The following is a 15,991-nucleotide window of genomic DNA, read 5'->3' as shown; positions in this document are numbered from 1 at the left end:
TGAATCAATTACAAGTGCCACCAAGCTCGGTGTTCTTCAGTCTTTGTCATTCATCCAGTTATGCTGCCTGACACCATTGCTTAGCTAAGAGGCTCTGCTGGAGTGTGTGCTTTCTCTATAGCAAATGCTGTACTTAAGTGCCGGAGAATAAACAGGGACCATAAGACCAGACCTGCTGGTTCTCTGATATATAAAGAGACTCTATGGTCAACCCATCCATGCAAATCATCTCCTGTAAGGCAGACTGCTTCATTGTTTAGACACACAGTGGTATCACCAAGCATCTCAAGGCTTTATTGACTCATTGACTCAAAATGAGGTCAAACATGCAGTTTCTATATATTAAAAAAGTACAACAAGAACTCAGTGGAGAAGTGATGAAATTGCCTCTCTGCAGGTGGAAGCACGGTAGCGTCCTCTGCCGTAACCAATACACGTGGATGTGGATATTGTCATATCAACTACACATGTGTACAACAGCAGTGCCCATGTGTAGTAACAGACAATATGGAATGGCAAAAAACATTTTGAAGGTGACAAACATTAACAGTGCAAACACATGCTATACATTAAAATTGATTTGACAATAGGTAAGAAAAGGTTTGTTGAGGTCCAAGTTGAAGCAATGAAGATAGTTCAAAATGTCTTTGAAGTGACACTGCAGGGGGCAGTTAATTATGAGTTCACGACCATATTCTGCAGTACTGGACTGCTCTGGGATCAGCTGCCAGATGGCAGCAGCGTGAGGAGGTCTGGGCTGGGTGTGTGGGGTCCCTATTGACATTCTCCTCTTTCTTCTTGTGCCATTTCTAATAGATGTCAGAAATGATTGGGAGTGGTGGCCAGGTGATGCAAGAGAGTGCCAGAACTCTGGAGGGCTGCCGTCTGAGATGCCCAGTTTAGTGCCCTAACACTGCAGCAGATGCTTTCTACAGCACATCTGTATAAGCTCTGAAAGAATTCTGAAACTGAGGGCGCACCTGTGAACATACTCCAGGTGCAGGTTGGGGGGGGGGGGGGGGTCATGTTCCCCTCAGTGTTTGTTTTATTTAGCATAAAAAACTGTTTATATGAGTTAGTCGAATATTTTTGTGCTGGATGTGTTGTTGCACTGGAGATGTTTTGTGTGTGAGCCATGTGAAGTCCTCTGAGATTCAAGTTCATAGGCACCTGAAGCAGATTAACTGGTAATGTAAGATGTGTCATAGTAAAGGGTGGCATTGTCTGTCTGCTTTCTTCTAAACTAACAACCAGTTGTTTGGTTTTGAATCACTAAGGGAGAATCTGTTTACTGCACACATAGCAGCACGCAAGAGTTTCTTCCCTGTACACTGATTCATCTGTATATCAGCTCCTCAGCAGCAGTGTCAACAACAAACCTTTGTTTTGTTTTTGTCTTTTATTATCACTCAGTTATTGATTTATAACTATCATTATTTTTAATATTTTCTTTTATCTTCTTTTTATCCTTCATTATTGTCATTGTTGATATTAATATCTTCTTTTTATCCTTCATTATTGTCATTGTTGATTTTCGTATTAGTACATCTAAGGGATTCATAGTTCATAGTACACCTCATGGATTCATAAGCCATATACAGTATTAAAACTAACATATTGGTTTTATTGGTCCTCCACAGAGGTGAGTTAATGGAGGGCACAAAACCCCAAAACAAAACACCCTCTCCCAAACAAAGCTGATATGCAGAACTGTACAGCTTTTGATGAAAGGCAATAGAGGAGATGGGTTGAGCACACAGAGTTGAGGGGCTCAGGCTTGGTGGGGATGTACTTGGGGATGAAAGTTCTGAGTTCAGCTAATCAAGAAGTCTAGCATCCAAGTGCCATTCTGAACACAGGTGCACTGAGTTTAGTGACGATGACGTGATATGACTGTGGTGAAAGATGGTTGTCGTCTTCTTCAAAGCTAATTGAAAGTTAAATGGAAGCTAAGTGGGAAGCTGAACTTGATGTGAACCATGTCAAATTGCTTGAGGCACTCTATAATAAGTGCAGAAGGCAATTCAGAGTGGTGGTCAATAATTTCTAAGGCAGCAGTAATGGTACCCTTGTGGTATCCAGCAGACTGGGATGAAGAAAGGACAACTTCTAGGCAGACACATTAAGATCACCATTAGGAATGCTATGGGACCCAGCAGCTCTGTGGAAACTGACTCATCAGAGATCCTTTCTCACATCATTGGTGACAGGAATGGCACCTGGTTCCTGAAGCATTTGGATACAGCCGTAAACATTAGGATACAGCCGTTACTATCTTTTGTTGTGTGTCTTTTTTAAGTCCATGTCAGTGCCAGAGGAGCAGTCTCAAGTCAGAAGTGTCAGCGGTGCTGAGCCAGAAAGGTTAGTTTTTAAACTATTGTGTTGACTGCTCCTTTTTGACTGTTCCACTATTCCAGCTGGATGCACACTGCCTCTGTCACACCTTAGGCTGGCTAGTGCATTCAGGTGATGGCCCATTTCCAGACTTTTGTTGATAGGATTCCATTACTGCCAAATTGTTATTGTTTCGGAAGATTACATTAGATTTGCAGAAGATTATTCTGTCTGTATTTAAGCATGATAAATTATTTAATTTTGTGTTAAATAACTTGTGGATGTATTTGTAGAAAACATAAATAACAAAAGAGCAAAAAGACACGGAACACAGATGAAAGGGGGCATGACATGTTGATGCAGTTGAATAGATGGGATAATATGTAAGTTCTTTCAAGGGCATGTGCCAACGTTTAATTCCAGTATAGGGGAATGCTCTCGGGATCAGAACATTTAAACAGTCCTTTTATTTTCCACTCCCTAGGGACCGCAAAATGCATCTGTCCTCTTCATTGTCCTCCATCTATGATGCAATAGGGTGGCATTCTTTCCAAAAACATTTCCATGTTTTACACACCTTCACCTTCAGCCTCAGAAACCTCCAGCATTTATATTTAGGAGTTCAGAGGAGAGCATGAAAATACCTTTTTATATTTATTCAGAGAAAGTGATTTTATGACATTCCATGTTTAAGGAGTATTCACAGATATGATGTCTAAACAATAAAGTGTCTTTCTGAAATCTGTTTCTTGCAAACATTAGGAATTTCCAGCCTATTTGACTGATGGAAAAATGAGTATAAACTTGACAAAAGTCATCCAAACAGGAATGAAAATTCTTCAAAACTTATTCACACTGAAGTGTAAAATTCACAATCCATTTTTATGCAGAGGTACTTGTTGAACCACATTACATTATGTACACATGTTTTAAATTAGGTTCTTTATGAGGCATGATGTTGCATTTACTGTAGGCAGCCAGATGTTTTCACCCATTTAAAGTGCATCTCATTGTTGTTTGGTAGTGTCTATAAAAACAAGCGCATTAAGAAATAATTAATATATGCTTTATTATCAGCCAATAAATTTTTTGTTAAATGGATTGTTGCAAAGCAACAGTGTTCCATCCAGTGTGGTACATGTATCCAGGTTAATGACTGTAGACCTCTGCATTATAAGTTGGCATCTCCACCTGACTGTCACAGTGACACAGACAGCTCTTTGGCTTGCTCTGCCAGGCCTTGAATAAAATGTAGCCTTGACAATGAAACATTTTTATGGACCAGAAGTTCTTAATACTTTAAGAATCATGACATTTTCAGTCAAAGCTTTGTTCATCTTCAATCTTCAATCTTCAAAATTCATCTTCAAAGTTATATCTGTATTTGTGACCAAGTAATTTAAAGACAAAGTGTAGGAATAGTTTACCCCCTCAAAAAACCAACAACTTTGGTGTAAGTAAATTACTGAGGTTACAGAGTCCTCCACCCACCCACCAAAAGAACCCCAGAGTGAACCCCAAAATTCAAATAAACAAATCACACTGTGCTCACATCTTCACCAACTCCCTCATCTAGCTTAAATATATCAAGCTGTCGTTTTTTCTGGCTTTCAGCTTCTAGCACCTGACCAACATCAATCACTGATTGTTGCAGTCTGCTTGTACATGGACGTCTCAGAGTCATAGTGAGCGCTTACCCTTTTTATGACCAGTTGGTTGCTATTGTATGACCTCTGCCTAATTGTGCCTTTGCCTTTTGGAACTGAAGTAGTCTTCTAGCACTTATATCTTGGTGCCTCTTGCAATCATTACAGAAGACTTGGACATGCTGGATGCTGTATGGATATCTATGCTAAGATGTCACCACCCAGAACCAGTTGCTCAAGCGGTGAGAGATATAACTGGCCAACCTGGGAGCTATCCAGCCAACATTCACAACAGTTGTCAACACCTACCGCCTCTCCAGAGACACCTTTTACTGTCACCACTCCCGTCTTATCAGGAGCTGTCAACACCTGCATCACTCAACACCCCGTTAAAACTAGCTCTCCTGGATTGCTATGATACAATACAAGGATTTCTTCCTCCAATTTTCTTCCCATAATGTATCACGCAGGCTACTTCAGAATCAAAATGTGTAATATATGTCTCATCCGAAGGACCATACCCTGGAGATGGTCAAAGCAGTGTGCGAAAGAGGACTTGCTGAAACTTGGACTTTCTGTAAAAAAAAATTAAATTAAAAAAAGCACAGCTGCTGACTGTGCAATCCCATTTAAATGCCTGCAGTAAACTGTGGTGGGAATGAGTCTATGCTTATTACACCTTTCAGAATGGGATTAAATTGGTTGGAATAGTGGAAGCATAGTCAACAGGCTGCATGCATGGAGAGAACTTGTTTGAACTAATCGATGGGGCATCATGAAAACAGGCAGAGGGGTCAAAAAGAGACCAGCAGGGTAACCTTGGGCAATTTAATAATCAAAAAACCAAACACACACAAGGGGCTAGAATAACACAAACAAACAGGTTAATAATATACCTAAGAAGGTCAAGGCTTTGTAGCACAATGGGTGAAAGGAGAGTATATATAGTGCCCTATTGAATTATTAATTAACTGCAGGTAATTGGGAGGTACCAGGGTGACAGCAGGTGACCCAGATTAGTAAAACCTAGAGGGGAGCCTTTGGCAGCCCAGAGCCTTCATGACACAGGTTCTCATAACGATTACACAGTTCATTAAAATAGGAACTGAGAGGAAATGTGGGCCCACTCCCATCTGATAAGATCCTATTCTGTTTGGCCCACTGTTTCACCATCATAAGTCAATAATACATTTGAAGAAAAAAAGCCAAAGCCCTTTGTGTTACAAGTTGAATCAGTCCTAGAAATCAGATCACTGCACTTCTGCATCTCCTGTGGGTCTATGGAGCAACAAGGAAATTTCTCAATGAAGCACAAGACAAAGCCCTTATTCTCTTTCAATCTCTTCTTTGTATTGATGGACTGGACGATCTACCCTGGCCAATGGAGATGTCTCTCTCAACACACAAGCGTTTAAGCTTACTGAAGGTCTTATACACCAACTAAACATCCTGAACAACTAATTGTCTGGACTGTTAGCTCAAAGTCCTGTGTTGCACAAACTTTTCTTTTCACCTCCATTGCAAGTCCTAATGTGGTCAACTAAACATAGATTTTTAAACAATATAATGAGCAATTACAACTATTTGAAAAAAAAACAACAACCCTATGCTATTAAACTCACAGTTTCTGCCACAGTGCTAAATGTTTACACTGCAACTGCTTTCCCTGGTAAAGTGGGGAGTGAAAAACTCTTTCCACTTCCTTTGGTTGCTTTGGTACTGGAACGGAAAGGCATGCTAAAATTTGCACAGCTCTAGAACTCCAGAGTGCATTGAATTGTTATCATCCAATCACTCCTTCTCTGGCTTCTTTTTCCAGTGCTCAGAATCATCTGCATGATTGCAATTCTCACTGTACTCCAACAGTACCATTTATTTTGGACCATCATCTATCTGACTTTGTTTTTCACTTCTCCTATGAAACTACACTCTTACATCTTGCTGCCCAGACTGACCAGTCTTCTTTTGCTGTGATTGTAAACCATGACAGCTGGGGCAGAATTATTGTGACTGGATGACCGAACAGATCTGAGGCCAATTTTTCACTTTTTCCCTTGATGAGCAATAGCATATTATGACTAAAAACAGGTATAAGAAAGCAGCCTCTGCCTGGACTACAATATTCATTTTAAATTGAATGACACATGAACTGTGACGAGGCAAAGAGTGAATGTGATTGTGACAGCGAGACAGCAAGAGCTTAGTATACCAAATATCTACAGATCCTTAAGGTGAGAGAAAGTGAAAGAGCTTTTTCACACTTCACCTGATCTTTGACACTTACAAGTTCTTAATCACTGCTTCTGATTCATCAGCACGGCCCAATCAACGATTACTAATGTTACTCCTCTAAAAAAATATATGAATTTATGATTTCTCCTTCCCATTTTTCAAATTGATCTGAGCTTAATGTTCAATGGATTGGTCTAATTACAGTTAGAACACATAACGTTTTCAGTACCGCTAGTGAGAAGGGATCATTGATGCATTCATTCATTCATTTGGTTTAAAACAAATGAAGAAATGTAAAGAGCTGCCAGAAAGAAAAATGGGGAAACCGAAAGCCTTGTTGTGTTGTTGTTATTTTTCTGTTTAGCCTTGTGAGTATATAAAAGCAGCAGATGAACCATTTACTGTCGGTGGACCATTTTCATATATCTTATATGGAATTAAATGTGTTGATGCTGGACATAATTACTTAATGACTATAGTTCTCTTTAGCCACTTCGCTCTTTTTCAAGGTACTTTTATAGATACTTGAAAAAGAGAAGTACAGAATCTGTTTCTGATCATTTCATCTTAAGCAATAAATAAAACCTTTCTTTATCTATTACACATGCACATGTACACTTGTGTGTGTGTGTGTGTGTGTGTGTGTGTGTGTGTGTGTGTGTGTGTGTGTGTGTGTGTGTGTGTGTGTGTGTGTGTGTGTGTGTGTGTGTATACAGCCACCCTAGTGTTTGGCAGAGGATTCCCCACTCGACAGCAAACAATAAAAGATACAGGCCTGGGTTATAACAGTAAGAAACAGATGTTAAAATCTTTGAGTGAGAGAACTTTACTTGATGAGTCATGTTTGTATATTCTTTTTTGCCTCATGAGCTGTTGGCAGAGGTAGCATGTTACTTTTTCTATATACTGTAGGCTGATAAGTCAACCTATACTTATGGCTCATGTGCAGACAAATTGTGAAAGAGCCTATACTAGTATAATTCACAAGTAGGCAATTTTAAATATGATTTATTTTTAGCTAATATCTAATAGTGTGGTTTGTTACTGATCTGATATTCTACAGTTACACAGTTGGCAAACCTTTGGCACGCTCTTACACTAATACATAACTACACACATGTAATAAACATAACATGCAAGTCTGAGGGTGTTTTCTCAGCAGTTTATAAATATAACTGTGAGCAAAGATTATCATCTACGCTGTTTGTATATAATCTTTTCACTCTTTGTTTTTGGCCAATCGTGTTGTTTCCCACTAGTTCAGCCTCCTATCCTCAGCCCCCTTTGGCTTTCTGGTTGTGGGTGTTCCCGTTTCTGCGTCATGCCAATGAGAATCTGCCTCTCCAACCACGTTGCTCGCTCTCGACGAGCGACCCCGCGAGAGTATCTTAGGCCGCTGTCTGATCAAATGCGGTTTGTGGTCTACGTTGAACTGCTTCTCCTACATCAGAACACCGAGCTCCGAGACGCAGATAGAAGCGTTCTTTGAAGTTATCTCAATGGAGGACGACAGAGTCTTATATTCGTCTTGAGCCCTGTCGTTTAGTGTTGCACAACCTCAAAACAGTAAGTACTGACGTATTTTCACGTTTGCGTAGCGTGCATTGTCGGGTTATTTTGCTTGTGTTCCGGTTGTTTTTATATAATATTTCATCAAATCCCACAATGCCTTCGAGAAATCTAAACACGCAGCTTCTCGACCGCGCTACTTGTTTACGTCGGTCGATTTACATGTCATCGAATCAAGTAGCCTGTAACTTCTTTTCTGCTTTGAAAGCTGCTGCGAATCGTTGCGCTGCGCTAGAGGTCTGAGTGTTTGCACGCGCGTTCGAACGAAAGCGATACATTGTTGCCGCTGTGCTGGGCGCGCGAGGCTGTCATAATGCAGTTCCACCGGGCGCGAGGGTCTGGGAGCTTAGCGTGTGTACAACTCTGCTATGCTAAAAAACCATCACTGTTCAGGTCTGTCGTCGGGCATGTATACGGCTCGGTGCTCATGGTGCTGCACACGGTAGCGTTCAACCGCTCCTAAATCCTAGGACGAGTCGAGAAAGTTGGCGAAATCGACGGACGAAAAGTCTCCGGTTCGGGAGAGGACGGGCTCTCTTGTGCAGTAGCGTCGGAATGTGGAGGCAGTAGAATGAGGAGTTCTACACCTGTTCCACGTACGCTTTGTTGACATTCTCCTCATGCGCACGCCAGCTTTTTGGTGAGGTGTGTAAACTACCATTTAACATTTGTAACGTCAAAACGTGTCACTTGACGCATCTTATTTTGTAGATGCTGCTGTATTTATTCCTGCCAGGTAATATTTTATTCGATTAATCTACCATCTCAGATTAAAGGGAATGTCGTTTTTAAAGCGGGTTAAAATCGCAATACAACTGATATCAACTTAAATTGTTTTATTTCTTTTTTAAAAAGACATTTCTGTTTGTCCTTGTAATCGCTGGTGACCATTTCCCTTGATCCGAGAGCTTATTATCTCGGCAGTCTTTATTCGTTTTCCACAGTATATTCATTTCATCTCTGAGGCTGGGCTGCAAAGGTTCACCAACCTGTCTGTTAAGAGTAAGACAGCCTTCCAGTTGCGCATTCAGCCTACATCTGTGGCAGACCTGTGCTCCCTCATTGCTGGAGATAACACAGGCCCCATGTTAAGGTTCCAGGGACTGGTAGCTGACAGGCTGCGCGTTCATCTCGGTCAGAGCTGCACTTCGTGCCTTCAAACACAGGCTTATTCACACATGTGCTAAGCATCGTGAGTTCATATTAGTTTCCCATAAACCCACTGCTGTGCACATCATTGGAGAGCTGTCATTATGAATAAGCAGATTTGACTGTAGCAGTGCACACCAGATTATGGAACGCGTTTATTGTCTGGACTCTGGCTATTGTCTTCTTCAGTTAAAACCTTACTTTCTGTTTGGGTAAGGTTCTGGTTTTGTGTGCTGGTGTTTTCATTAGCCAGACTTTTCCATATTGTGTTTACATGTGTAGGTATGGCTCATCTCTTGTCGTGGGTCCCCTAGAGGGCCTGTCATGGCTTCATAGCCTTGGGCCTAGCAGACAGTTATCTCACACAGCTTGTTAGCGGCTTGTTTCGGCTGGAGCCCTGTGTGTACATACAGCTTATTGGTTAATCAGTTGTGACCAGCTGACGTGGGGGTATAACAGTGCTCAGTCAGCGTCGCCTGAATGCTCCCAACGCCACTCCGAGTGCTGGGTTATTCATTAGAGGCGGAGCTAATGGTCCAGCCCGAGCTAGGCCCATTCCTGCCAGCGCATGCTTGTGCCAAACCTGTCAAATTAGATTTGATCCCTGACAGTGCGTTTTCCATTTGTGCCATTCACAGGTGCCACTATATGGTGCAAGAGGCTGAAGCAACAGTGATGTGTTTTTAGAGGCATCAGTATTGACCCGTATCTGTGTGACTGTGCTGCTTTTAAATTGTGGCCAAAGTAGCATACATACTCCTTACACTATAAGTACATATGTTACTGTTACCGTTGTCCTTGTTTGTTTGTTTGTTTGTTTTTGTTTGTTTAGCTGATTTTCAGTATCAGGGCATGGGAGCCTTATTTTGTCTTATAAATTCATGGTTAACAGGAACTTAGTAAATATCTGACAAAGGCAGTGAAAGCTACAAGCACTAATATTACTACATTAAGTCTCCAGGGACCACTGAATTATGAGTAGCAGCAGTAAATACGATAGGTTGTTATGGTACGATGCACAGAAATAACACACATAGAAGTGGGTTGTGAGTTTTGGCACTGTATTCAAGCAGCAGATTAGAACATGTCTACCTTTCCTTATGAGCTTTACTCTCCCCATAACAATCTGCTGCAGATATTAGCCTCCAGTCTGACAGGCTGAGCTTAGGGGACAGGGTGCAGTGAAAACGGAGGCCTCTGAAGATGCGATGTTGATGCTGAGTGAGAGGGCTGTAGGTTTGGAGTATGTTCATAATCACGCATGATTCTCTGTGACGCACTAAGGAAGTGCTAAATACTTATGAACATGACTAATTTGCTTGATGAAATGGGGCCTATAATTGTTGGTAAAGTGACCCTTGGTGGCGCTTTGATTATGATTTCCGTGCTTTATTAGGATTGAAAGAGCTTTGTTGGATAATGTAGCAAATGATTAGTGTCCAAAAGCAAGGCACAGCTTGTGGTGACAACATTGTTTTCTAATGGTAGAAGTGGAATTAAGCTGCATGTCTTTTATTTTAAAGCACTTAAGAGTACAAACTAAAGAAAGGGTAAAGAATAAAGACTGAAGCAACTACACGGTACATTTTCGTTTCTGCTGAGCTGGCCTTTTGTAATTAATAGGATATTGCCCATTCACACTAAATGAATTGCAGTGCAATTAGTAGAAGTGAAGTCTGGCCCCCACGGCAGTGTTCCTCTGGCCTGTGTAAAACTCAGCCCTAGCGACTGAATTTGCTCTCTCATGCGTCACCTTTCTTTTTGTGGTGCACCATGTTAACATTTGGAAAGTGTGACTCAAACCCCAATTAACAATGGTGGGCAGGTTTTAAGAGCAGGTCTATTGGACTGGAAGCATTGTGGTGGGTTTCTGGAGGGGGCCGGAGCTAGGGGCCTGGTGGTTGCTTGGGCTGAGTGCTGCAGCATGGCTGAGGAAGGTGGAGCTTCAGGCTGGGGGGGTGTGTTGGGGCTAATAGGATCTGCAGTTCCCCTAGTGACGAAACCTCTGCGACTCATGCCAGGACTGTTCTGCGATGCCAGGACACGTCACCGCTGCCTCGTTTCCTCCCCAGAGAGTTGCCTTCTGCAGGTCATGGCTGTTTCTCATGCCCAGACCGTTTGTTTGTTTGTTTGTTTGTTTATGTTGATTTCATAGCAGATGCAATCAGCTGGTGGTCTGTGTGGGACAGGGCACTGCTGAACTGCATTTTGTAAGATGTTTCATAACCTTTGTAATGGAAGGGATGAACCCTTGGTGGACTGAGAAAAGGGCTAACGCACTTAACGCACTTGACACACTCGACACAGTCTGTATCCATCAAGCACTGGTGGTAACCTCTCAGTTTATTTGCACTGGATGGAGGGTCCCAATATGACCAGTGATGCTGTTTCTGTGCAGGTTTGAGCCTCGGGCATTGGTGGTCCTCATTTCATGTTAAATATTCATGAATCTCCCCATTAAGGCTATTGGTATATAAATAATTGCTGTCATTTTCATGCAGTTTCCCTGAAAAAATCTTTTTGTTCATTTCTTTTTAATGTTACCAAAAACTGTGCCATGTCCTGCTCCCATGTGCTTTTACGGGATAATTTACAAATCACATTTATTAGAAGTCATGAAGTTGGGAAATTTGCTCACTCTGAGCGAGCAGCGTTGCCTTGGGTATTGATCATCTGGGATTTGTCAGCTTCGCTTTGCCTTTGCTCACTATTTGACTGCTGAGGTCGTTGTCCTCTGGCCTCTTCTGGGATAAGTCTGGGCATGTATCTCATCTTGCACCTTGCAGGGACTGCATGCTTTATTAAGCTTCCAAACAGCTTTGAAAGCTGCGCACAGCCGTGAATGTGGACACCACCTCTCTCCTTGCCTGCAGTCTGTGCTCAGGGATTGCATACTCAGTGCCACAGCATTTAGACTTGGCGGCGGTACCCGCGTGTGCCATCCTCATCGACATTCCTTAACGGGCTTATATATGTGCGTTACGGGACTTGTTGCCAAAGCAGCTGTGATGAGGGCCCATGCCTGTGATGCTCGCGTGACCACGTCCTTAGCACAGTGCGTGTCCTTGAGAACCAGGTCCTTGTCTCTCTATGCACTTGTGTACGGCGCCGAATAATTACCCAGCGCCAAGACTTACTGGGTGACATGTCGGCTTGTTATATGGCACAAGTTAACAGAAGGTAGTGGAGACCCATGCGGTGCCCGCTGGTTCTGTGGTGATGGGGGCGGTTGGTGGGGTCGGGTGGAGGTGGTATGGAGTATGGATAAACCTGCAGATGGACCATCTCCGAGGTCTGAGCAGCACTGTTTGTCCTCCTAATGTAGCATTACATGGTCCCGTAATGGACAGCTTGATCCATGATGCTGCAGGCAAGCTCATGGTACCCCCCCCCCCCCACCCACTTCCTTTGCACTGTTTTTTTCGCAGTCTCCTTGATAGACCCTGGTGCTGAGTCACTACCAGGAGCTGAGGTTCACCTGCCTCAGATGGTTGGCTTCTACTCACACCTTTCTTATAGGTAAACTGCATTTTTGGGATCTGTGCACACCCATGCACATTTTACTTGGTAACAAGTGGGTTATTTCAGTCAGGGTAATGTATCTGTCACTGGTTCAGACACATTCATAACAACTCATGCAAGCGCGTTGTGTGACTCTAAGCACGGCTGGTGCAAGCTTTTGCTCAGTGTCACCTCCATTCTTTCCTCAAGCCCTGGGCTGCACATTGCACTGGGTTCCCCTAGGTATCTAAGATAACTGAGTGGGACAGGAATCCAGTTTTGTGTGTGTGTGTGTGTGTGTGTGTGAGAGAGTGTATATTTACTCTGGTGCCCAAATTGACTTGATTTGGCAAGGACACATGCATAATACAAGTATAATCGGGGAGTTCTGAAGACATGCTGTTTACATTCAGTAGCTCTGCTGTCCTTCTAATAGACTCTGGTGTTAATGGCACAGCAGAACATGATGTTCCTGATGGGCAGCACAGCCTCATGCAAGTTACAATACCTGGCTTTTTTCAATTCCTGCATAAATGTCACTTTGTCTTGATTAATTTTTTTCCCCCTGTAGTATTCATCTAGCCACAGAAAAGAGCATCTGCTCTGATGTCATGGTTCGTGGAATACTTTAGATTCAGAAGACAGAGTTATGTAAGTCCAGCTGAGCTGAAGTCTGTTAACGTTGTTTTTTTTTTTTGTTTTTTTTTTTTTACCCAGGCAGAAGTAAAGCAGATTGTAAAGGAAAGCAGGCTAAAGAAGTTCCCCGCTGCTGTTTAGTTTCGTAATAAGCCCAGATCCTGACTGGTACTCCGAGGCTGCTGCCCTAGCTCTCTGCTCAGCCGTGTTCCCTGTGACGAGTGCTCGATTGCCTTCTTAGATAATGTACTTTGACCCCTTTGTTTGTTTACTCTGCTGTGGTTCGGTGCTGATTAAGAATAACTGTGCTGACCCGCTGCCTGCCAGCTTTGCTCATTCCCTCTAGTGTCCTTCAGTAATTGTGGATGCAGAAAAGAGCATCTGTGTGTTTTTTCTCCCATCCTGCGATCAGCCTGTGGAGGGGCTCCTGGCAGCCACTGATCTGCGGGAGACAGTGCAGCCATCTGCTATTGCCTTGTTTGTGGGTTTTCCGGCACGCTCTGACTCTCTGGGGCTGTGGGCCAGCCCGGGTGGCGGCTCTGAGCAGGCCGCGTCTCTCTGGCCACGCCTCTCTCTCCCTTGGTGGCGTCGAGCAGCCCCTGCTGGCTGCCTGCAGGCGGAGCTCTAGGCCTGGGTGTCTGGCATCAGGATGTTCGATGTGTCATGCTCCCTAACCCCGTGGTGGACAGGTCGGCGCAGGTCCACTGTGTCACGCCTGAACGGAGAGGTCATAGAATTTGTCACAGACACGCACACGCTTGAGGTTTTTTGAGACGAAGACTGTCGTGAGTCATGGAATGCGTGTACTGTGTAGACAGGGCTGTTTGCAGAGAGGATGGGTGATGTGTTATGTACAGCAGATGCATAGCATGCTGGTTTTTGATCTCATTCTCTGGTTGTGAGCAAATATTTACTGCTTGTTTGTTTAGTTGTTTGTTTATTTGAGCCTTGGACCATCAAGCAGAATCACAGAACATGAGTTTCAGTGTAGGTTGCCCTCTGTTGCTATATAGATGAAAATCCTAATTATTGTCAATTCTAGATACATGGCTCACCCTAGGCTCGGAGGAATGATTGTAATGGATGATTGATTATTGTATCCCATGCAGATCTGATCACCTCAGGCTTTCTATGGTATGGTAGAGGACGTGCTCAGATAGGGAATTGAGTTGCAGGATCTGTTTCATATGATGTGTTTGCATGTTTCTGATATATGGAGGATGTCGAAAGAAGATGAAGGCGGATACATAATGTTTTTAATCTTTTTTTTTTTTCTTCTTTTTTATAACTTCTGTATGTTTCTTACTTCATTCTCTTGTGGCTCTTTAAAGAGCAGAGCCATCCACCTTGACCACAGCAACTGCCAACTGCCTCGTCCTTCCCCCGTCCTCCTTTGGCTGGTATTTGATAGATGATTGGAGACCTTTTTCCTCTAAATGCTTCACTCCTCCTGTAGGACAGAGGAGGGGAGAGAGTCTGCCTGAATGGTTAAAGCAGCGAGGTTTTTTTTTTTTTTTTTTTACTGACAAGATCTGTGTTGTGACACCTCTGTAAACGCACCGGGTCCAGATACGTTGCCCGACGTTGCGCGATTCCCCCTGCCGGCCCATCTGGGGGGAGGGTTGCTGGCATTCCTGCGTGGGCACATGGCATGGAGCTCCTCTCTTTTCCAACACCCATTAATAATGCTACGAGATCTACAAGTAATGTGCACCTGGAGCCTGTGGATTAAAAAAAAAAAAAAAACAGGAAAAATAACCCTTAAAACATCAGGAAAAAAGGGTGCTAACTTTGCAATCTGGCAGGTGCAAGCTGTTTTTTGGGGGCATACACGTGCTCTTTGTTCAGTCAGTGGGAACATTTTAATTTGATCTCTCTCTTTCATTTTCTTTTTTTTTCCGGGTAGGGCTGACTGGTTTGCCTGAGCGCTCATTTCAGGCCATGTCGAGCCTTTTGTCGGCACACAGTGTTTCTACTGTTTTCACAGCCTGCAGTATGTAGGGCCGCGTTAAATCCGAGCGGAAGCTAAATGCCGTTGACATTTAGTTGAGCTCTTGCTGGTTGGAGTCCGCGAGTGGCGGCTGAACGGCGGCTTTCTTTAACCTGTCTGCGGCTGTTGCTTCCTGATGTTAAGGTGAGCCGGAGACTTTCTGTGGACGCGTTACGTAACGGATCTGAACACGTGTCCCTCTCCCTTCTCACCATACATGTCATGTTCTGTTACTGTATATGACATTCTCCTTCAGATGAGGAGACATCTCTTCCCTCTTCAGAATGTTTGACTTTCTAGCACACCTTCCAATCAGAAGCCATAATTTTTTATTTTTTTGCTGACAGCCATTCATTCATTCGCCGGTGCTCAGTAGCTTTGTCAGGGTTTGGCAGTGTTCTCTATCTCTTGCACTCATCCTTCTCATATTGCAGGGAAAGTCTTCAGCTTTGGAGTGCTCCCTTATAATGTAATGTACACTGATGTATAATAAAGCCTGTCAGTTAAAATGAGGCGTGTTGTGGACAAGCAGGTCTCTGCTAATGTGTCGGCACCTGCCTTGCTGACCCTGGAGATTGTTGATGTATTTTCAGCCTGTCGATGACTTCAGTGTTTTTTTTTTTTTTTTGTTTGTTTTTCCCCCTGCTTTTGGTTTTGTCTGCATATTTCTTCCTCTCTCTCTTGCTCTCGCTCTCTCTGTCTGTCTCTGTACTCTGCAGGCAGGATATAATGCCCTAATGTTCTCTAGGTTGTCAGTTGCAGCATGTTTTTGGTAGTTAATTTATTTTACTGCATTGCATATTCTACCACGTGTAATATTACTTTTATATGTGCACAGTTTGTACAGAAATCTATATTTTAAACATACGTTTCTTAAGTCTAAATTTATAAAACGTATATTTTTTTAAGGTATAATTAGCGAGAAAATCATGGC

The 15,991-nt window shown here is 43.0% G+C and overlaps 1 protein-coding gene across 3 annotated transcripts in view; it reads left to right on the top strand.

Moving 5' to 3' along the window:
• The first annotated feature begins 7,577 nt into the window (after window positions 1–7,577).
• adarb1b (adenosine deaminase RNA specific B1b) overlaps window positions 7,578–15,991 on the top strand; it is an 87,750-nt gene continuing 79,336 nt past the window's right edge. For all 3 annotated transcript variants that reach the window (XM_035520562.1, XM_035520554.1, XM_035520567.1), the window contains exon 1: window positions 7,578–7,778. The gene's annotated coding sequence lies outside the window, so the exon portion shown is untranslated. The remainder of the gene's footprint in view (window positions 7,779–15,991) is intronic.

Source organism: Electrophorus electricus, chromosome 2 (assembly GCF_013358815.1).
Source record: "Electrophorus electricus isolate fEleEle1 chromosome 2, fEleEle1.pri, whole genome shotgun sequence".
NCBI lineage: Eukaryota > Metazoa > Chordata > Actinopteri > Gymnotiformes > Gymnotidae > Electrophorus > Electrophorus electricus.
The sequence above is the reverse complement of the archived record's forward strand: the minus strand, read 5'-3'. Positions and strand labels throughout refer to the sequence as shown.